The sequence below is a fragment of the Urocampus carinirostris genome, chromosome 18 (genome assembly GCF_059441175.1).
Source record: "Urocampus carinirostris isolate Australia breed hairy pipefish chromosome 18, RoL_Ucar_1.0, whole genome shotgun sequence".
Classification (NCBI taxonomy): Eukaryota; Metazoa; Chordata; class Actinopteri; order Syngnathiformes; family Syngnathidae; genus Urocampus; species Urocampus carinirostris.
The window spans coordinates 11,227,165-11,249,582 of record NC_142366.1 but is presented as its reverse complement, the minus strand read 5'-3'; the positions used below and the strand labels follow the sequence as shown (position 1 = coordinate 11,249,582).

The 22,418-nt window shown below is 37.6% G+C and overlaps 1 long non-coding RNA gene across 1 annotated transcript in view; it reads left to right on the top strand.

Annotated features, from left to right (window-relative positions):
- The first annotated feature begins 14,567 nt into the window (after positions 1 to 14,567).
- The window catches only part of LOC148348357 (uncharacterized), a 40,942-nt gene continuing 33,091 nt past the window's right edge, over positions 14,568 to 22,418 (top strand). The window contains exon 1 of the long non-coding RNA XR_015847742.1: positions 14,568 to 14,593. This is a non-coding gene — a long non-coding RNA (uncharacterized LOC148348357). The remainder of the gene's footprint in view (positions 14,594 to 22,418) is intronic.

Here is a 22,418-nt window from a genome sequence, read left to right as displayed (position 1 = left end):
TGTAATCTGATTGGTGTTTGTCATGACATTTCCTGTCTGGGGCAGCCAATACTGAGGTAAGAATTGACCAGGCTGCTTCTCATGGATTACGCATACGTTATTTTTTTTAAAGATCAATTAGTATTACATTTCAATTTTAGCATTTGAATGAGTTAGAATTTTTAAAGTTAATTTTAACATATTTTAAATGAAAGTTTGTTTTTATTAATATTCTATTCTAAATGTTATTTTCGACTAGAATTATCTATCCATCAGCTGCACCGCTTATCCTCAGTTGGGTCGCAGGGGTTCAGGAGCCCATCCCAGTTATCTTCAGGCAGTGGGCAGAGGACATCCTGAACTAGTTGCCAGCCCAGTAACAGGCACACAGAGACAGACAACTCACTTACCCTAAGGGACCATTTGGACCAGCCAGTTAACCTGATATGCATGTTTTTTTTTTAAATATAGGAGCGCCCGGAAGAAATCTACACAATTGCAGAGAGAACATTCAAACTTCTCACAGGAAGGCTGGTAGCTGGATTTGAACCCATGACCACCGAACTGTGCCACAAGCGCGCTAATCATTCAGCTGCCACACACTAGAATAAATTGTCATAAAATTGATTTATTATTAGAAATGTACTTGTATTTATTTAGCAAGGCCACCAGGAGTGTGTAAAAGTGTATATAAATAGATCACTTAAGATTGGAGCACATTATTTTTGTTTTATTCCATGTAGCTCAATTTTACCAATGATCAAATAAAGTTTTGTTTCTTTCTCGGTAATTGTTGTATATTTTTGAAATCATTTTTTGAAAATAATATTGGATTTTGAATGTACTATTAATCTGATTGTATTTATGTACTTGAATTAATTTAGCCTAGGTAATCGGAATTATGTTCTTTGACATTTGCTTTAATTTTAATTTTATATCAAAGTAATGGACTCAATAATGGGACAGGTTTTCTCATTTTATTTTATCTAGCTTTTTTTGTAACAGTTAACTGACATTCTAGACAGTCGGTTTCTAAGGTTTGTTAATTTTTTTATGTATTTATTCATCACAACCATAATGGCCCAGCGCTGTAGGGCTTGGAGTTGCTGGGCTTGGTGTTGCCAGGCATTTTACCTGAGCGAGGTTGTTGGGGCTGTGGTTTGTTGAAAAGGCCACTAGGGAGCCACTGGGAAATGCCAAAGAGCAGTATGACCGCATGGAGCTCCAGAACCACTTATACACGGAAGTAGATGTTTATCAATTGTGATGGTATTTATTGGCGGTGCCTTGACAATAAACTTAGCTAAATACACCCCCAAAGGCCTAAAGTATTAATGTGTAAATTTTCCCCAGCCGTTCTGGAGCCTATAAACCAAGTACGAACACACACATACGCACACAGATGAGGATTTATATAATTCTCTAGATAAATAGATCTAGTTAGATATTCTGTAATTTTATTCAGATATTGAATTATTTTTTTTACCTATTCAGCCAGGGTAACCATAATTATGTGCTAAGAAATTAGTTTTTATTTTCATTTGGATTATAATAGGCCTACTGGTGATCCCAAGAGCCAAGAAGTCGTCCGCAGGTTCGAGAGCGTTCTCCATCCGGGCACCGGTGCTGTGGAATGCTCTTCCCCCTGAGATCCGATCTGCAACCTCAGTGGAAATGTTTAAATCTAAGCTTTTCTGTACTATTTGTACTTGCAACATCCATTGCAGCCTGGTCATCCTGAAAGGGGGATTACCACATGTGCGGTCCCTTCTCGAGGTTTCTTCATTTTCCTCATGTTGAGGTTTTTGAGTTTTTCCTTGCCCTCATGTTGGTTTCAGATCAGGGGATGGTGTAGTAATAGTCTGAAATAAGTCTGTCCAATAACCTGTGCAGCCCTTTGAGACTCTTTGTGATTAAGGGCTATACAAATAAAAATGACTTGACTTGACTTAAATAAATAACGGAAGAATGAAACACATTAATGTCTTCTTTTAATTCAGTTTGTTTATTTATTATTATTATTATTAATATTTCTAACATATATTTTTGTAACTCTGTTTCTAAGGATTACCTATTTATTGGTGTATCTATTTATCACATTAATCAATTGTATTTGATTGTTGTTATTTATTTAACCAGGGTAACTAGAACAATGTTCTTTAATATTTTCTTTTATTTTCCATTTTATTTTAATTATAAATAAAATATATAATAATGAAACTCACTTTTCCTTTTTTTATTCTCCTATTTTTCACAAATTATGTTTACAGTTCTATCTACCAAACATAGCATCCTATATTTTACTTATTTCTGTATTTCCATTTTCCTTTTTATCATAATAATTTATTGCCTTATTTTTAACTTGTTTATTGCCTTATTTTTAACTTGTTTCTACTACACTCAGACCAAGACATGAATAACGGAACAACAGTCTGTTTAGGTTTGGGCTGTCATACCTTGTACATATATATATAAATATATATATATATATATATATATATATATATGTATATATATATATATATATATATATATATCTATATATATATATATATATATATATATATATATATATATATATATATTGCCTTTATATTTTTTTAACTTATATCTATTCACATATTTTCCAAGGTTTTTTTTTTCTAAATGAATTACTTTAAAAAAGGGTCAATTCTGTATATTTGTTAATATTATTATAAAACACAGTTTTTTTTAAATATTTAAGCTTTTTAAAACTATATTCCCAATATATTACTTCCTTGAATATTATACACGCATATGCTTAAGTAGTACAAATACATTGTACCACAATTTACCCACTAGAGGGTAGCGTTAAGCTAGGGATGCACACCCTCCAGTACACAAGGTCTCCTGCACAAATGGCCTTTTTTCCCATTGTCCAAACAAAAAAAAATCTGAAAACCACCATATTCTGAAAAACCACAATACAGTAACAGAGTTGTTCACTGTGTCTCTGTTACAAATTACAAGGCGCAAGCGGCTCGACTTTCCCTTATTTGCTAGTAAAAAATCACCGCTTTCCCTCAAGCAGTGCTGATTTCCTCCCAAGTAACTCTAATGAGAACAAATGATGACTCGGCCGCAGATCTGCTGACACTTCAGCTGCTTTCTGGGGACTAAAAACTTCTTTTAATTGATTCGTGTAACACAAATTACCCAAGTGACCCCTAGTAACCCAGAAAACAATGCAAGCACCGTCAGTGTCTTAAGATACAAATATATATGTCAGAATATTTAATGCATTTTTAAAAACAATTTTTCATTAAGAATTAATCCTCACAATGTTGGGGGTATGTGCATTATATTGTAATAATGTCTGATAAAACAAGCCCATAGAAATTTGCATCATACGAGTTACTGTAGGGAAAATGTTTCAGGTCCAAAAAAAGCCTACTAGAACAGCTGAGCTGCAGTATATTTTCCCCCCACATGCAGCCTTACACACCCACCTTCATCTTCATCTATCTTTCAGTTGAGAACTTATTTTTTCCATGTCAAATTATATGACTTTTTGTAAGCATCTATTTCAAAATTAAACATTTAATATTAATTTATATAAGCTTAGCACATTCGCATAATTCACGAAAACGTCCCCGGTTCAAGACCGGATGGAAACATAAGTTGGCCTGGAGAGGGATGGCCGCCACCAGACTGGACTTACCCGAGAAACACCAAAGGAAAGGGTGCCCCCATGACCATAGTGGTTAAGGGATCCAACCAACCAACCAACGCAGCATAATAATAATGTAGAAGTAATAAATACAATTCCAATAATTAAATAATGTCAAGAATAGATAACAATAAATGAAAAACAATTTACAAAGTACCACCTCCTTTCTAGTTCAGTTTTTTAAAACTAGCAAAAATATCTCCTAAGTCCAGAAGTTTGCTTTTTGTGTACATATTAAGAACAATAGGTTCCAAATGATAGTTTGAGGGAAAAAAAAACAATACACTGAAGGTGGGGTGCGGTGTTTGAGGTCGTTAACAATAGCCAAATGAGTTCAAAGACCCTTATTATTTTTTTACCCTGTGCCTATCTGCATTTGTTCTAATCTTACTTTTAGCAAAGCTGTTCTGGCTGTGGAACATATTAGGCAGCACAAACAGGTAAAGGTGAGGGGGGGTTGACGAAGTGGAAAGTAACTTAATGCTCATCCCAATGTTTTTTTTTTGTATATGTTAGAGTATCATGAACATGGTGAAAGTCGGAAGATGCCTATTTTAAGTATAGTCCAAACACCAAACCAAAACTTTCATGAACCGGAACATGACCAGGACCCAAATGCGTGACGTTTCTCACACAAGCCTTTTGTTTTACGGGAAATGCGGTGTCACGCACAATAGGCAGCAGTCTGGCGAGAAATGATAGGAAGCCACCAGTCGACGAGATCGATACCAATTGCCCGAGTAGATATCGGACAGATGTGTCGATACCGGACTGGACGGGACAGACAGGATTGGTAATGAAACAGCATATCGAAATAAAACAGGACAGACTAGACGGGAAAGAAAAACTGAAGAGAATAATAAACAGGGCAAAAATAGACGGGAACGAAACTGGAAACTGATATTAAACATGACAAAAATAAATGGGAACAATACCGGACAGGAATGCCAACAGGAAAAAGGATTGAGTCAAAACCCACGTCTTGCGGGGCAGAAGTTCGTTCCCGGACTTACAAACGAAGCGTGAGAGCACTGAGCTTAAATAGACGGAAAGCCAATCTGTCAATGAGCCACAGCTGGTGCCACACGGGCAGGGCCAATTGGGCGCTAGAGGAACGGTGACAAACACTCCAATAAAGCTGAAAAAAATAAGCTTTTATTTGAGCGTGAGTAAGAAATGCGTGTACTCACACGCATCATGAACAAGCTGACTGAGGCTGCAATCAAGACTTAAAGCCAGGAGATGGCGGTAAAGAGTTCAAAAGTTCCAAATTCCGTACAATTCCTTTGTATTTCCGGTCCAAAATATACATGCTTTGGGTTCACTGCAAGATTGCAAGAAAATTGTGCTTTTGTTTTCCAACCTTCAAACATAAAGAGCAATGACGCACCCAAGTCTGCTCGCCATCATGGGAGCATTTTATCACCCGCAATGGCCAAAAGAGAGCCTTGACACTTATGTTTTCCATCAGTGAGATCAAAACAAAGCAGCACAACACCGCTCCAATCTGAATAAACACCGAAAACAGCCAGGGGGTCTTTGAAAGCCCCTTCAGATTGTCTTTCCCAGTTACACCCACCCGGGGATCCTTCTCCATGTGTGCACTCTAGCCACATTCCTACCTGTTTTACAGTCCGTCTGTTTGGGTAATCTCTCGTGGCCCCTAACGAGCTTGTCGCGTCGGCCCCCGCGTAATGAGGACAACCCCGAGATGAATGGAAAAAGAAGAAAAGGTCTCCATTTACGCCCGCTTTCGTCTTTGTTGTTCATTAGGTTAAGGTCCCAGTGTTCCCAGTTCAAAAATTATGCATGTCACTGAAGTAGTCGGGTTGTGGTTTAAATGGATGTTTTTGTTTTTTCTATTTTGTTCATGGCGTTGTCAAAATTAAGGAGGTGACAGTAAGAGTTGGTTTCTATTACACAAATGCGCCTCAAAGGGGTCATTTTTAAGTTTTGGCGAGGACTATGTGCTTGTTTCAGCAACTGGTTACCATGAATGGGTATCTACATCAGTATTTCTCAACCAATGTGCTATGAGACTTTGTTTGCTGTTCTGCAGGACATAGTCCAATTTCTATTAGCAAATTGTTTTCCTTATTTTATGAGAAAAAAAACATCCTGTCTGTCCTTGTTTTGTTTTTCCAACAAAACAAGGACAAAATGTATTCGTTTTTTTCTAATGTAATAGGGCGAATAATGGCTAAAATAATTCTAATGGAAGATACAACCATCATTTTAAGTGTAAATATTCTCATTTTACGGAAAAATAATTAGTTAAGAACCAATTTATGAAATGGAAAAAAGAGAAGAAAATATACACTGGGTATACTTGTGTCAGGACCAGAACGGAAACAGGACCAAATTGCGTCAGGTTTCTCACAAATTTTATTGAAGGAAAGAGGAAGGGCTGCACACATGATCCGGTGTTCGCTGGACGCGGGAAGCAAGTCGCTCTCGTACTCGGATTGTGATGCGAACACGGAAGTGGATCTTCCGTAGCGAGCAATGGTGGTGTCAGGGACGGAAAAGCGCGTCGGTAGTCGGGACTGGGAGAGCAAGGCGTGGTCGGGGTCGGAAACGAGTCGTAAGCCGGCACTCCAGAGCAAACGTGGTCAGGATCAAAACGGGTTGTAGACAGACGGGAGCAAAAATGGGACAGGTGGGAGTCAGTGTCGAAAAAGGCTTGCCTAGTATACATTGAGGTTCATAGACGGACTGACAACAGGGAACTGACAGGACAGGGTTCAAATAGTGACAGGGAACCAGAACCTGCGGCGGTTGGCGCCATATGAGCAGACACAGGTGACTCACATTAGCAATCATGTTTTTAAATGCGACTAGATGGCGAGCATTACCAATTTAGATGTAAAAAAAATGAATGAATTGAAACTATATAATTCTATATGTTTTTTGATTGCACAAAACAGAACTGTTTAACTCAAATTTCAGAGTGGGTGAGGCATGGAGAGAAATAAGGAGGTGCATTTGTGCATGAGCTATCAAGATTTATTGCATTTATTGTGGAACGTCCACGCGAGTGATTTGGATATTGTTACTAGAAAATGTTTGTCTCAGTCCAGGTCAATGACTGATTTTTCCCAAAATGGATACATCCAAATTATATTAATAATTCTAAACAACAACAAATAAAAAGTTACATTTAAAATAAATTGGAAATATATTAATAGAAAATATAATCAAAGGATTGGTGGGGCGTGGTAAGCTTAACTATTAAGCTATACAAATGACTATGAATCTTATGTAGTTTAATGTGCCATTTTATTGAAAATTACTTAACACAAACATTTTCAATGAAAATAATCAATATAAAAAAACAATCAATATTAATTTTTCTAATAAAAATATTGATTTTCACAATTTAATTGATGGTTCATAAACAGTTATCTAAAATAATCTATAAATCCTGATTTGTGTGTGTGTGTGTATGTGACATATCAATAGGGTTGAACTATTTTTCGTTAAAATATAGACGATTATATTTTTGGCCTCTGCATGTGTCTTTAACAAGGTTTCCCGTTAAGGCACCCCCAATTAATACCAACAAAATCGATAAACATCAAACCTGGTGCACAGGCGTCTCTGAAACTGCATACGTCTCTTTGGCTCTCCCTTGTGGCTCCCTGGCGATTTCTTTAACGAATCAAGGTCACAACAACCTCGCCCGAGTAGAATGCCTGGCAACGCCAGGTCATTATTCCTGCTTCTGTTCCAAATGTGTACAAAAATATTGTAAATTATAGCTTCTTTGTTATTTGCAGTTTTTTCAAGCGTTAACAGAGTCTGAACATAAAAGTAATCTGAAAATGATCTTCATCCTTTCTGAAATACGATTTCAAATATTTGTCAGCTCCGGTTGGTTGTATAGCCCGGCCCATAGCTCAAATTATGAAAACCTCCTCAAAACAATCACTTGATTTGTATTAATTGACCCCAAAATAAGTTGTGTCGGGCCAGATTTAGCCCCCAGTCCTGTAGTTTAACTTATGGGTTTGTGTGTCATAACACGGTTATGGAGACGAGCAGCATGATGGCTGCCCTTGTCAAAAACGCAGACGACAAAGGCGATTTTTGAAAGCCGAAAAGCTTTCGGGCGCCGCCGCTTTCATTCAGGTCGATAATGCGCCGTGATGGAGACACATTGTTCTCAATACGGCCTCCATACTCTGCCCAGACGAACCAGGATGACCTCGTGGCCTCAATGATGGATTGAGAACATGATAGAAATAAGAAATGTTGAACTCTATTGTACAGAAAATGAAATTATAAACGTGGACAAGGAAAATGAGCGCCTACGGAACCATATGGATGTCTCCTGGTTTCATACGTGTTTTCTCCTGACATCAATAACGCCTGGATGTCCAGCCGCGCTTGGACCCGGTCCAGAACAATTATAAAGTTGCCTTGGAAACCAAAGGTCCTGCGCCAAAGCCAGGCTTGCCGTCTCCGCTCAGATAACCCCCGTGGAAAAGTCACAAAAGCACTTGACGGGGGTTGGCAGAGTGGAAGGGGGTTAAAAAAAAAGGAGGGGACGAGTTAAAAAGCCCAGACTCCCATCGATGATGCGTGGAGAGTGGAAATGCTGATGTGTTTGGAATGGTCCGATTGAGATAGGAATACAAATTCTTGATTGAATTAGTTTGATTACCATACTTATGTACATTCACCATATTTACCGGGTACAATTTATATTGTGCATCACAAATTTTGTATTAAACATCGGTACATTTTTGTTTTTACTTTTTTCAGCTCAAACCAAGCATTATAAGTGACAAACATTATTGAATACATCCTATGACAAAAGTAGTTCATTGACAAAGTACACTATGAACACTAGGGCTGCACGACTTACTGAAATCAAAATTGATATTGCGATGTGATCTGTAATCACAAGACACTGCATTTTTTTAAGGATTTATATTCCCATGTTTGTGTATTTTCCCCTTTGTTATTTCAGTGATGGAGTGTTTGGCCAACCAGAATTGTGACAGTTCAGGTTTTGAAGGCGCTGGTCAATCAAAGGCGAGATTTAACAGAACTAGCCAATACAAGGGAGGCAAAGTTTGCAAGCAGCATAGTATGGTACAGAGGTGTGAGCAGACAGCAACCCTAACAAAGCTTACCGGAGGGTGCTGTTTTCTTGATATTAAAACATGCCACTATGATTACGCGCTCACAAAAAGAATGAAACTGGCACAGAAAAGGGAATTTTCTTTCAAAATTGCAAATTGCATTGAAATTGCGATACTGGTCTGAAAAATCTCAATTGTTTTTTCCCCCCCAAATTCGTCCAGCCCTAATAGACACAATACCAAAATAAAATTGACAATATTTGTTTAGTGTCCTTTAAAGCCCGATTCATCATCATATACTCCAAAGAGTTGTTCCCCTTTGTCGTGCTTTTTTTTCAGAAAAAAATTAGATTGTCTCCTTTCTCTAGGATTCTTTTTTTTCAGCGAGCTGCTCGATTTCCGTAACAACAAAGAGACAACTTTTAGGGTTCGTACACCCTTTTCATGGCCAAATTTAAGCACTTTCTAAGGACTTTCAGAGGCAATTTTACAATTTCTACAGTACCACTAAAGAAAAAAAATCTGGTGTGAATAATGGATTTTACCGAGTGTACCACCCACAAACTCAACCTCGTGAAAGGCTTGGCAATAAAAAAAGGGATAAAAAAACTATGCGGTTTAGTCTCCGTAGTTAAGATTCTTCCTTCTCCTTTGTAACACTTATTTTCAGCTGCACTACACAAGACAGTATTGTCTTGGTGGCAGATATTATACAGTGTCCCTTTAAACTAAAACAAAAATTAAGGTAGAGAGGTGGAAATTTCCACCAAGCCTCTGTCTCAACCAGTTCTAAGAGATAATGCACAAAGCCACATCTGGCTACAAAATAAAGAACAACTGGCCTGGACATAGAAAAATATTTCTAGAAACAATATCCTTGTTCTTCAAGGCAACAATGGTAATGACCAGAATGGAATTAGGACCCAGATGTGTAGCCTTAACCGCAAGTTTATTGAGATATAGAGGTAAGGTAGCGCCCGCGATCCGGTGCTCCCTGGACTCAGGAAGCAAGCCACTCACGGATCATGTTCCAATGCGGAAGTGGATCTTACGGAGCGGGAGATCGTAGTGTCGTAGACGGAAAAAAACAGGTCGATATCCGGGACAGGAGAGCAAAAAGTGGTCGGGATCAAAAACAGGTCGTAGCCGGAGACAAAAGGGGAAATCAGGAACAGACGGGGTGGAAAACGGGATAAAAAAACGATAGGACTGAGCTTAAGTAGGACGGATAACCAATCAGGAAGCCAGCAGCGTGACACCAATCCATCTAAATATGTGTATTTATTTATGTAAATGTTCTCTTGTAAACCCGTAGAATAAAAACAAAGACATATATTATGTTCCTGTCCATTGAAAAACTCAAATTCAATATGTGTTAACATTGATTTGATAAATATCTCTATAAATAAAATGAATACATCCTAAAAACTAAAAAAAAACAAGTACAAAAAAAATGTTGCTGTAGTTAAATGTTGTCCTTGATCCCAGCTTACAATAATACTTCATGAAAAATGTATGTATTATGGGAGGACATAAATACAGAGGAAATTGTGGACAACAGAGGCACCATCACAACATTTTTTATCTTTACCAACATGTAAACGTATGGTAACTTTTATCATTGTTGTTTGGTGGATGAGATCAAAAAACCAGGTGGGCCGTAGTTTGCCCACCCCTAAGCTCGACTAATGGAGGAAAACAATAGAATAACCTGAGCCTGGGAATAGCTTTGCAGGCCAAAGTTATTTTACAAAACATTGTTATTATTTTGTTTGTATTGTCTGACCCTTGTACTTAATCGTAATATAATTCCAAATGAAATCCATTTTATATTGAAAATAAAATAATCTCGCCTTTTGTTAATTTTTAAAAATAATTTGACAAAAGCTAGAATTTGCACACCACTTTCAAGGTGAAAAACCCAAAATGTTTTGTTTCGTTTACGCGTTCCAAATGTCTGATTTCCCTTAATTTATGACCTGCAAGGCAAGTGAGAAAGTGAGTGAGAGTGGTGTGAAAACCCTGAATGGAGTCGTGCCAACAGGTCGTCCAAAATAAAATCAGAAAATCAAAATACAAAGTCACGTCTTCTCTTTCTGACTGGCACTCACGCTGACTTTATTATGTAAACGCCTGCGACGTGTTACCTTCACAGACACTGAATCCTTCGGGACATTAGACGTGGAACACCATCCGGAATCCTGAATAAGTAACAAATATATGTTGTATTTGTGAAGTGACAGATGTAATACCTTTTGGGTTTGTTTTTTTAGAAACCTAAAACCTCCCCTTGTATTTATATTTGGCCAAAAGCATAGGCCCTGAGATCAATTAAACATGAAATATTATGTTGAGTTTCAAGATTTCCTTAAACACACCAGTGAGTATTTTATAGTGACCCCAACTATTCAGATAAAACATAATTGATCAATTCCAAATAATAAGCGTGTCATGATTACTCATTGCGCCAGCTGCTCCTAGATCCCTGTTTGATTCCCCCCTATTTATTCTCAGTACTCCAGTCACTCTTTGTCAGTCTGTCAGCAAACCTTTGCATAGGCAAGGCAAGCACTTTGACTCTGGCTCCTGTCGGTCCCGTTTTCATCCGTATACCCCTTGTCTGTTCCTGATTCTCAGTTTTTCTCCGGCTCTCGACCCGTTTTGTCCTTTTGACCACACTCTGATCTCCCGCTCCGGCTAACAACCCACTTTTGACCACGACCTCGTTCGGAGCTATCGCCCTTTTTTTTGCCCCTGACTACGCTCCGATCTTCTGTCCCGGCGAATCACTTCCGCATTCCGATCCCGCTCTGATCCCGTGAGCTGCTTTCCAGCGATCACCGGATCGCTGGCGTTTGTTTCCACGCCCCTGACTTCTTCGATATCCCAATAAACTTTTGTGTGAAACTTTATGTGTTTGGGCCTATCATGTGTTTCGGTTCTGACAAAGCGAAAACACATGTACTATCCCATGACCATCAGTGAAGGTTTAGAAATTTGTCATTATATAACACGACTTAATAAGCCCTTTGAAAAAGCTAATATCTTTGGCAACCACCTTACCACTACCGAAGCCTGAATGACAATTTTATGAAGGTATTTTGTCCTGGTGATGCTCTAATCACCTGATGGCCACTTACCTTCACATTGAGCACATGTGATGGTTGCAGAGTCCCGTGATTCAGGCATCTTCCACTTTTTCCATGATTTCCTTCACTCGCCACCGATGTTACTCACTTGGCTGCATGGGATGGCTCGCGGATAACAGTTGTTGCTGTGCCATGTAATCACTCGTATTACACAGCCTAATGTCACTCAGTTCCACGATTAAGGTGTCCACCCCATTTTTCCACTGTTTTCTTCTCAAGCAACCCAAGTTAGCTAAATGGCTGAAGGCCATGCCCATACCTGTCAACCTCCACGGCTCCATGCCCGTACAAACTGTCGCATTTTCCCGTACAAAATATAAAATAATCTTACACCATATTTTTTTTTCGGAATGATGCATGTTGGGAAATCCCCAGGCGGAAGACGCATGCGCACAGTAGCATCAAACCGCTCGCTTCGTTTGCAACGAAAAAAAACGATACCAAGATAATAGAGGCTTCATCGGCGAAATCGTTTGACTTGATTGATTTGCCATTTCGTGATAGTCGGTGTTTACCGGATGGTACCCATAATTGACAGATTTGCGTTTTTCCGTACTGATTTTCTTGTACGTCGTACACGTCTTAAAATGCATAATAAACATTCTTTGTACGGCAAAAACATACAGATTGACAGGTATGCATGCCTGGCCGCCAGAAACTTTCTCATTGCTCTCTGTATATAAAGCTTGGTTTGTCACTCGTATTCCACAGCTTAATGGTGCTCAGTTCTGTGACTAAGGCATTATCTATTTTTCCACTGTTTCCTTCTTTAGGCATTCATGTTAGCAGGTTGACTTCCGGATTTGGCCCACTGCTCACCACCATTGTTATTGTAAGATGCTTTGTGCCAATAAAGCTTGTTTAATCCTTCACTGTCAATCACCTTTCAAAGTCTAAGAACGCTCAGTTCCGTGATGAAGACTTTCTCCCTTTTTTCCACTGCTGCATTCTTTAGTCACACACATTAGCCACATGGACCTATGCTGCCGCTAGCAGCTGTTCTTATTGTGCACTGCTCCATGTAGATGAAGCTTAATGTGTCCTCCACTGTCTCTCAGGGATCTTTCATTCTTTTTCCATTGTTTCATTCTCTAGCCACTTGTGTTAGCCACTGGTCTGCAGCGTACAGCCTGCAAATACATCTGCAAGTAGGATATGTCTACTTTGAATCAACACACTTTAGTTTCATTTTAAGCAACAACAACCTTTAGAGATGAGTTATTGCACACTGTCACTTTATTACTTTTGACAAACTACCAAACCTATTTCCACGAAAAACTCCATATGACATCTTGACACCTTGCTGAGTCTATATTGTGTGTAAAAAAGTTCCACCGTGTTGTTATCATTTAATATCTAAAAATGGACAGCATTTTAACTATAAATCTCAATAAATATTACTGTCACGCTTGCAGGAAATTAATTTAAAAAATACATTGGTTAATTAGCATATTTGTATGGATCTTGTTTTGAAGTCATTTTGTTTTGATATACTCGAATCATAAATCTGCAACAGTGTGCGAGTACACATTCGATGTATCAATATCCGGCACAATACAAGGATTGAAAAGATATGCTACTTACTTTACAAAATGTATATAACAGTGGTATGAATGACTCTTTAATGATTGTGGTAGTGATTTTCTTTCCTCAAACTGATATTATTTGTAATATTGAGACTAGTGGAAGCATTGTATTCTTGTAGGAATTCTTGTGTGTATAGTTTAATGCTTTTGACATATTTCCAAAGAATTCCGCAGATTTCTTCTTATTCCATTTTGCTGAGTGATTTATGGACATAACAACTCAAGTTTCTTATCCTGTATTATTTGGAATTCTTGAACCATTATTTTACAGCAGTCTAGTGTTTCTACTGGTTACTGATACAAGGTATCGATATCTAGTGTTGATACCACACTGATAGCTTCGATTACTGAAAATCATTTCTCGAGGGCATCTGCTGCCAAACCTATCAGTGTGAATGAGCCCTCCTCACGCCCTTTTCCTCACATTGTTAGTCTGTGCCTGGTTGAATTTATTTTACACATTTTGTTTGTACTATTATTGGGAGGGAAAATAAATGTAAATGTAAATGGTCTGCATTTATACAGCGCTTTTCGAGTCAATGAAGACCTCCCAAAGCGCTTTACAATGTGCTTCACACTTTTCCCAATACACACTAACTGACCGAAAGCAGCGTCAGCCATGCAAGGTAACTACCTGCTATTGGGGGCTTTATGGATTCAGTGTCTTGCCCAAGGACACTTCGACATATTGAATCCAACCATCACAGAATAATGCTGACATATATAGAATAAAAACTGCCTAAAAGCATTTCTGATTCATTTGACGATAAGTGTTATAATACGTGTTTGGCTTCGAAACTGCCCATGGGAGGGGATTTCATTTTCATTATTGTGCAATGAATACGTTTGTACAGCACTTTGAGTGACAATTCTCTAGCTGACAAGTGCTTTACCAATAAATGTGATTGCTTGATAGAAGAACCTTTAAAATGATATCAAATTCCAACAACAAGGTCCCATTTGTTCCCTTTATAATTGTTATTAGCGATAGCCTTGTATAAACGTTAAATTTCTACGACGTGATGACGTCATAATGATGCGCAAGATGTAAAAAAAACATTGACTTTTGAGTTGTGGTTTCGACGTTAAGCACGAGAGGTAAGCGAGAACGTCACTTCACGATTTAAGGCGATTTATTTTAAGAAATAACTAAAAAGTCTTCAAAAACTGACACGTATAGTGGCGGACATTTATTTGAGTCCTTTTGGACCAGTCAGTCCTCAAACTCCGGAGGTGTTGTTTTTCAAAGCTGGCCTCGTACTTGCCTCCCGCGGAGGGCTGGTGGTGGTGGTTCAAAGGATGGTTCTTGCAAATAAAAGAGGTGGGGGCATAGAGGGTCCACCTAGGACCCCCTTCTCCCTCCCTACAGCTCTTGCCCCCCTCCACACAGCCTGTATAACACGGCTTGTTGCTGCTGACGAGTGTCCCAATCTAGTAAATTCTACGCTACTGAGGCGAGGCTTGCATAATCTTTACCGGACGTTAGAGGGCGCCCAAGTCCACTTTTTAACAACCTTGCAAAATCTGCGCTTTGTGTTTCTTGTTTGTTGAGTTAGAAATATAAAGCAGCTTTGCAGGTTATTTCTGCATGCATTTTTGTGCGCGTGTGCGTGGAAAACGTGCCTGTGGAGTCTCACATGAAACACGCCCTTTTTTTACTCTATTTTGTTTTATTTTTGTGTGTGTTCTTTGTCTGTTTTTTTGGTATCACTTCTTTTATTTTGTGTACAGCGACCCGGGTGTCCTGAAAGGCGATTCGAAATAAAATGTATTGTAATTATTATTAAAAAGACGAGAAAACCCCCCACGCCCCTGGTATTCACCTCTTGGGTGGACAAGGCATCATGCTGGCACACTGTAAAATTCTTTTGTGGAAAAACATTTTCACCTTGAGGCGGATACAATGGAAAATTGCGTTTTTTTCAGCGCGTGTTGGATTAAAAACACACTTTTATCCATACAGTAAAATTGTTCTCATTTAAACATAAAAAAATATAAGTGTGCATCAGGCTATAATAAAATCTACACATTATAGCAGTTTTAGTTCAGGATGTAACATGTTTATTTTTTTAAAACATTTAAATAAAGTCCCTTCTGAAGGTAAATGCAGTTAGAGAAAAAAATGAATGTATGTATTTGAATCAATTAATACAATTCAGACAGGGCAATACTAAATTAAATTGATTAATTTGTCCTTTTAAAAATTAAAATTTTGCTAAATTTGCAAAAGATAATTGAATTTAATTGGCTCTATTGTCATTTATATAAGCGTGGTGAAACACTGAATGCAACGGGATTAGACATGGCACTCAAGGGTTAACAACTTAACATGTAATAAAGACTTTTATGTTGTATTATCTCAAAAGCAAAATGAGATAAAAGTCAGAATAAATAGGCAAATAATATAAAAACTACAACATAGTTCTTTGTTCCGGCCCAATAATAATAATAATTGCATCATAATAATAGTGCAATTAAAAGTAATGCAATAACAGTTATCAGGAATTCTTCTCTAAACATTTTTGAGTTTTTTCCCTAATTAAAAAAATGTCCTTGGAACACATGTGTTTAGTGGCGTTCATTGTTTTAAAATTCATCAAAAAATATTCCAGGCTGATAAGCTGAAGATTTTATTTTTGGGTCCATTTCAATATTAGAATAAATTAATAAGGATCATTATTTTACTACAAAGGTCAAAGCTATGACTGAAAAAAAAATCAGATTCTTATTTTCATATGTGATTAGTGGAAACAAATGAGACCAATATGTTCCGGAAATGTTTGTAAATATATATTCACAAAATTGTCACCTGTGAATTAATTAAAAAAAAAAAGAAAAAGGATAAATTGTCGTCTAGTATAGCATATCTAGACATAAAGTCATACAGTTGCAAAACTAAATCCCTACGAATCAACAAATGAATGGCTTTATTGTCATTATACAAGTGTATTGACATTAGAGGGCTTCTGCTTTCAGTGCAAGTAAAACAATTCAAAAAGTCAAAAATTGGGCAATAGGATAAAACACGTTAAGACACTATATGATATGTAACAGACGTGTGCATATTCACAGTGGTAGTTGCACAGTATATTGATGCTGCAGATGGGAGTTATTTAAACTAGTTAAACTATACATAATACTTGAACATTGCTATATATGCACACTAATATTTGATCAGTCCCCTTTGGTAACGTGCATATCTCGTTTTTTTTCTCGTGTGTGTTGAACCTTGACTTGCCCTTCACACACTCACAAGAGGTTCAAAGGTCCCTTGGGGCCGTGCTAGCATGTGGACGGCACGCTCGCTGGGCGCACAATGCCCCTTCTGTTTTCGGTTTTTCCGCATTTGCACGAGCACGATGACCCAAAGTTCACCAGCGCACTTTGAAAACAGGCTCCCAATAGAGAACAACTAGTCCTTACAACACACACAGAGTTAATGTCTTATTCCATGCTGCTGTTGTTGCCTTTTTTCTTTCTTTTTTTTCAGCTGGAATGATTTAGAATGCCATACATGTTTTTGCGTCTGTTATTCGTATGCTGGCATATCCTGAAATGGTCGTAAAAAAGATTCGTGAGGATTCTCCAAATATATATATATATTATATTATATTTATTTATACTCGTTTCCACAATCCTGTCAAAGCTGTGGATGGGATAGCCGACCAGATGCCCATAGCACAGCAATTTATAGTGTTTCAAAATGCCCTCAATATTTTCTTTTATCACTATTATTTATTGTCATAAACTCTGCTATACCGCTGATATTTTTCTGCTGTTTTACAAGTGGACTTGTATGTACAGTAGTATCTATTTATACACCTAAAAATCAAAATCTTATGCCAAAGAAAAATGTCTATTTCAAGTATATTTCTACCTTGTTTTTGGTAAACAAAGAATAACTCTTAAAAAGATCAAAATTATCTGATTAAGCAGATGGTAGTCATTTTTGTTTTCGATCAAGACTAGAAACAGTTGAGTACACACTTAAGCTCATTTTAAGTACGATTCTTCTTCTGACATAAAGAAGTTAAAGACAAAAATTACACTTGACATATATTATTTCAAGTATTGATTATGACATATAATTATAATATATATATATATATATATATATATATATATATATATATATATATATATATATATATATATATATATATATTAACCTTAATATTTCAAGTATGTTTTCTTGTTTTTTTATACAAAAGGTACAATAAAGTAAAATAAGAAGAAAATACTTAAAATGTATTTTGACTATGACTTTTCTTAACTACAAAAACAACTTGGAATATTGTGAAATACAATTACATTGTACATGTATTTTTTTACTATGACTTTTAAAACCAATTCAAATTAGGGTAAATACACAGCATATCATTTAAAATCATTTTCATATTTTGATTAACGCTTGGACGCATGACCCACAAGTGTATACTCTTCCGTGACTGGGGTCCAAAATTGGTGGGGGGGGGATTAAAATACTAATGCATCATCTGATAACATGTTTTAAGAATACTACCAAGAATATGACAATATTACAACAATTTGTATCCATAAAAAATGTAAGCCTCTTTTACACTAAAGCAGATGTTTATTGGTATTTATTGGGATGCCTTGACACCAAACGCTCCCAGAGGCCTTTAGTACAACGTTGTCAGCCGTTTCAGAGCCTATAAGCCGCATACGAACACATACACGCAATCAAATCGAAATTCATAAATAGATAAAGTTTAGATAAAAGATGAACTTAAACATATTAAGTAAGATTTTTTTTAATATTTAGCTACAAAAACAATTTAAATATTGTGAAATATGCAAACATACACTTTAAATAAGCAAAACAGAAATCTACCATTTTTACTGCAGTGTACTATATTTAATTTGCTATGCCCTACATACACGAGATTCCTACACAATAAGGCAAGTTGATTTCAAGACTTTTTTTCAGACTTTTTTTTTAGACTTTTTTTTAATGCCTTTTCAAATGAAATTCAAGACCAAGTTGGCAAAAAAACCCTCAAAAGAAACAAACACACAAATATTTCTTACACACGATCTATTGTTCCTCGTACACATTACAGGACACAGCTTTTAGCCTTAGTAAAAAACATTAAATGTACACTTTCCCATGGTCCAATGTAAACGTCTCTGTCCCCAGTTGCTATTTGTATTGTGGGTAGACCTAAGACATGCGTCTGACTGAAACCACATCACCGTTTTGATAGTTCCAACATTGTGGTCACGCCATGTTGCCTCCCAAATAAATCGGTGTATTATTAAAAAAGAAATAAAAAATCTTTTTGGTTCAAACAAATATATATTTTATTAATGTGTTCACATTTTTAAGACTTTTGAAAATTTGATTTAAGACATTTCACTGCCAATTAACACCTTATTTATAGAACAACAAAGTCAATGCCCTTTAAGGGCATCCGCAGGTAACCTAATACATATATATATGAACTATGGTTGCGAACTTTTCCATACAACTCCTCGACAACCTGTAAATTCAATTCATTAAAGCGAGACTGTCATACGCGTCAAACTGGGAACGCAGCCATTGATCAAAAGTGTCAAAACCCGTGGTGCGTTAGGGTGCGGAATGCATAAAGAATGCAAGGCCGTATCCCTCCGCGCCGCTGACGTCCGGCATCCATCTAGCGCTAATATCCCTTAATCGGATTCACTTGGCCGCACAGTTGCCTGTTGAAGCGCCTTGGCCGTGATGGATGCTCTTGTCAGAAATGCCAAGGTCAATCTGCAACCCCACCACCCAAACAAAAAAAAAAAATCGAGAAATTGAGACTGGCTTCCCATGAATCATCATCCCTGCAATCTGACCTTGCTTTTTCCTCTGTAATAACATTCCAAGGGAGGGGAAACTGCTGGGTGCAATCGTTGATCTGTCCGACGGGTCACATCGTCGCCCAGGAGACGGCCTTGTCACTCATTCGTGGCGGCCATTTTGTTTGATGTTGACAATCCATTATCGGGGGGCGATTTCATCTTGATCCGAGATTCTCAACTGGGGACGGTCACATTTTTCGACTTGCGAGGGTAAAATGCAATTTTTTGTGAATAACACGTGTTTTTTTTCTTAAAAATGTTCGAGTGCAAGCTGTACACGTTTTACCGTAGAATATTACTGTATTTGTGGAATTATTGATCTGTACAAAAGTATCGCCAGTGTTAGGCACATAAGTTTAAAAAAAGTAATTATAGTTACTCAGTACTTCTTCCAAAAATAACTGAGTCAGTAACTGCATTACTCTATAGTCAAAGTAACTAGCTACCAGGGAAAGTAACTATTTCCGCTGCTTTAAAAATAAATTGCTGTACATCAATATAAAGTGAGTTTAATACATTTAAAAGTAACTAGTAAAGTCAAATATGTTACTGTACCCTCTCTTCCTTAGTTTATCCTCTCTCTCTCTCTTTCTCTCTCTCTCTCTCTCTCTCTCTCTGTATCTTTGATAGCTGACATAACTTCTCCCAGTGTGGAGAGAGCAGCAGTTTTGGAACATTAAGTGTTTAAAGATGCAGGAACCACTGAGATAAAATTCTTCACTAGTTTCCCCAAATGAGAAACTACATTTACTTGTGATATTATGGTAGGACTTTCTCCATTATGTGGCGTCCTCACGTATGCGCTGCATTGTTTTAAGTTATTGTGGATGGCTGCTGCGTTAGGGTGAATGAGAGCTGCGTTCAGGTTCGTGTGTTGTTGGTGAATAAATATGTGAAAAGGTTGACCGAGGATGTCCTGCGTATCTTCCTTATGCACAAAAGGAGACCAAGCTACGCACCGCTTTTAACCACCGGTGACAATTACGGCGTTGTAATGGCGGAAAAAATACCCAGTTAGATTACCCCGTTACTGAAAACGGCGTTATTCCCAACATTGAGTATTGCTGACAACAATCGCTAAACAATGGCTACAATAGGAATCAAACCCAGGGTGCAGCAGATCAGTGTTTCTCAATTAACGAGTTGGGACCCAAAAGTGGGTCGCGGAACTGTTTTTATCGCAGGCCGTTGCCTTGACAAAATAAAACTAAGAAAAGTACAAAAATAACTGAGGGTTATTTAAACTCCTAACAGTAGATGGCCATAATTTCATGCAAATGTAAGTTGATACCCACCATTTCACACCACAGAAAAAGATGGATAACGTTTGTTTACACATGTTGAACATGTAAAAAGCCACTGAAGACAAAGCCACTGAAATTAAGAGCATCACATTTTCAAAACTGTAGCTAATTTAGCATTAAAGGTTATATTGATACATGGAGTCGTTTTGGTTTTGCTGGTCATTTCTTTGTTTTTCATAAATATATTCTACTATCTCTGTTCGGTGCCCTGCCCCCCGCTCCGAGACTGGGAAGTCGCTGGTTCAAGCCATACAACATTGGTACTCATTGCCTTCCTGCTTGGCGCTAGGCATCGAGGGTTGGAATTGGGGGGTTTGGTCACCTAATGACTCCCAACACAGCAGTTGGATTGAGCGAGGGGGCTGGGAATCCCCTCCTCTGTATCAATCTCCCAGAAAGAGGATATATATATATATATATATATATATATATATATATATATATATACATATATATATATGTGTTTCAAACTGCACAATATTTTCAATCAATACATTTGTGAAGTGGAATTATTTTCTTTATTTGGGTCGTGGAAATCTGAACGAAAATGGCGCGCTACCAAGCTTGAGGTTTTCCGTCAAACCTGGTGTGACAGCTTGTTAAAGTATAAAGCATCTCTTGCCTCTGCAAAATCAGCCTATTTTTTGAATGTGATTGCGGCACAAAAGAATAACCCCAAAATCCTCTTCGGCACTGTATCGTTGCTAACGAGGCAATACATTATTTGAGATAGTTCTACCCATTCAGCCCATGACGTTATGGTCTCTTTTAATAAGAAGATTAAACGCATATGGGGAGAGATTTTCAAAGACCATGTAAATCCGTCACATGTCAAAGGTCCACAGTGTCAAAAGGCAGCACTAAGGTCCAGCAGCAGCAACAGTGATGAAGCACAAGATCATTGGTTACCTTAAACAGGGCTGTCTCAGTAGAGTGATTAGCCCTTTAATTTTAGTAGCCACTGAAAATCAGTAGAGAAGACATCAATGAATTGATTGAACTTGCAAGTAGGACTAGGAGAGAAGCTTTCCCATAAGCTTTCCTGTTCTAAAAGCTCCACCTTGAGTCCTTTCTTTTTTTAAAGCCCCTATGTTAAAAAGGCAGATCTGCCCAAAAGGGCTTTGAAATCAAAGAACAGCAACATTGATTGGCCACAATGATGTATTTTTCAAAAACAACAAACAACAGTCAAACAATAGTCAAAATAACAAAATGGCACCCTGTGGAATCTCCTTTTGCAGGTATCTGAAAAAAAAAATATATGAATCCATTTTAAACTAAAAACTACTCTGTGTTAAAGCAAATTGGTGTCAAATATACTTCATATACATTTGTTCTCTTTGTAGTCTTACCGTGGAGAGCCATGTCTCATCTCTTTGCATACAATATTTACAACAGTGTTATTGATGACAATAAGGGCAATTATTTTATATTGCATGAAAAGGGTTGACAATTTGGAAAACCATGTATTAAGACATAAAATGTTATTACTGAAATTCAGAAACAGAGAACCACTTTAATACTAAAACTCTCCATGCTGGCTATTAAATTTTGCACAAAATGACTGTATAATATTTTAATACAGTTTAAATGGTTTGATGGTGCTTCTATAAGCCGATGTCTTCAGAATGAACAATGAGAGTTTAGCGCGAGAATGGTCTTTTGTTCCCGTTGGTCACATTCGACTGTCGGTCTCGGGTCCTGTTGGCGGCCTCCCGCCGGTTGGGGAAAGGACAATTACCCGTTGGCGCCTCCTGCATAATACATAC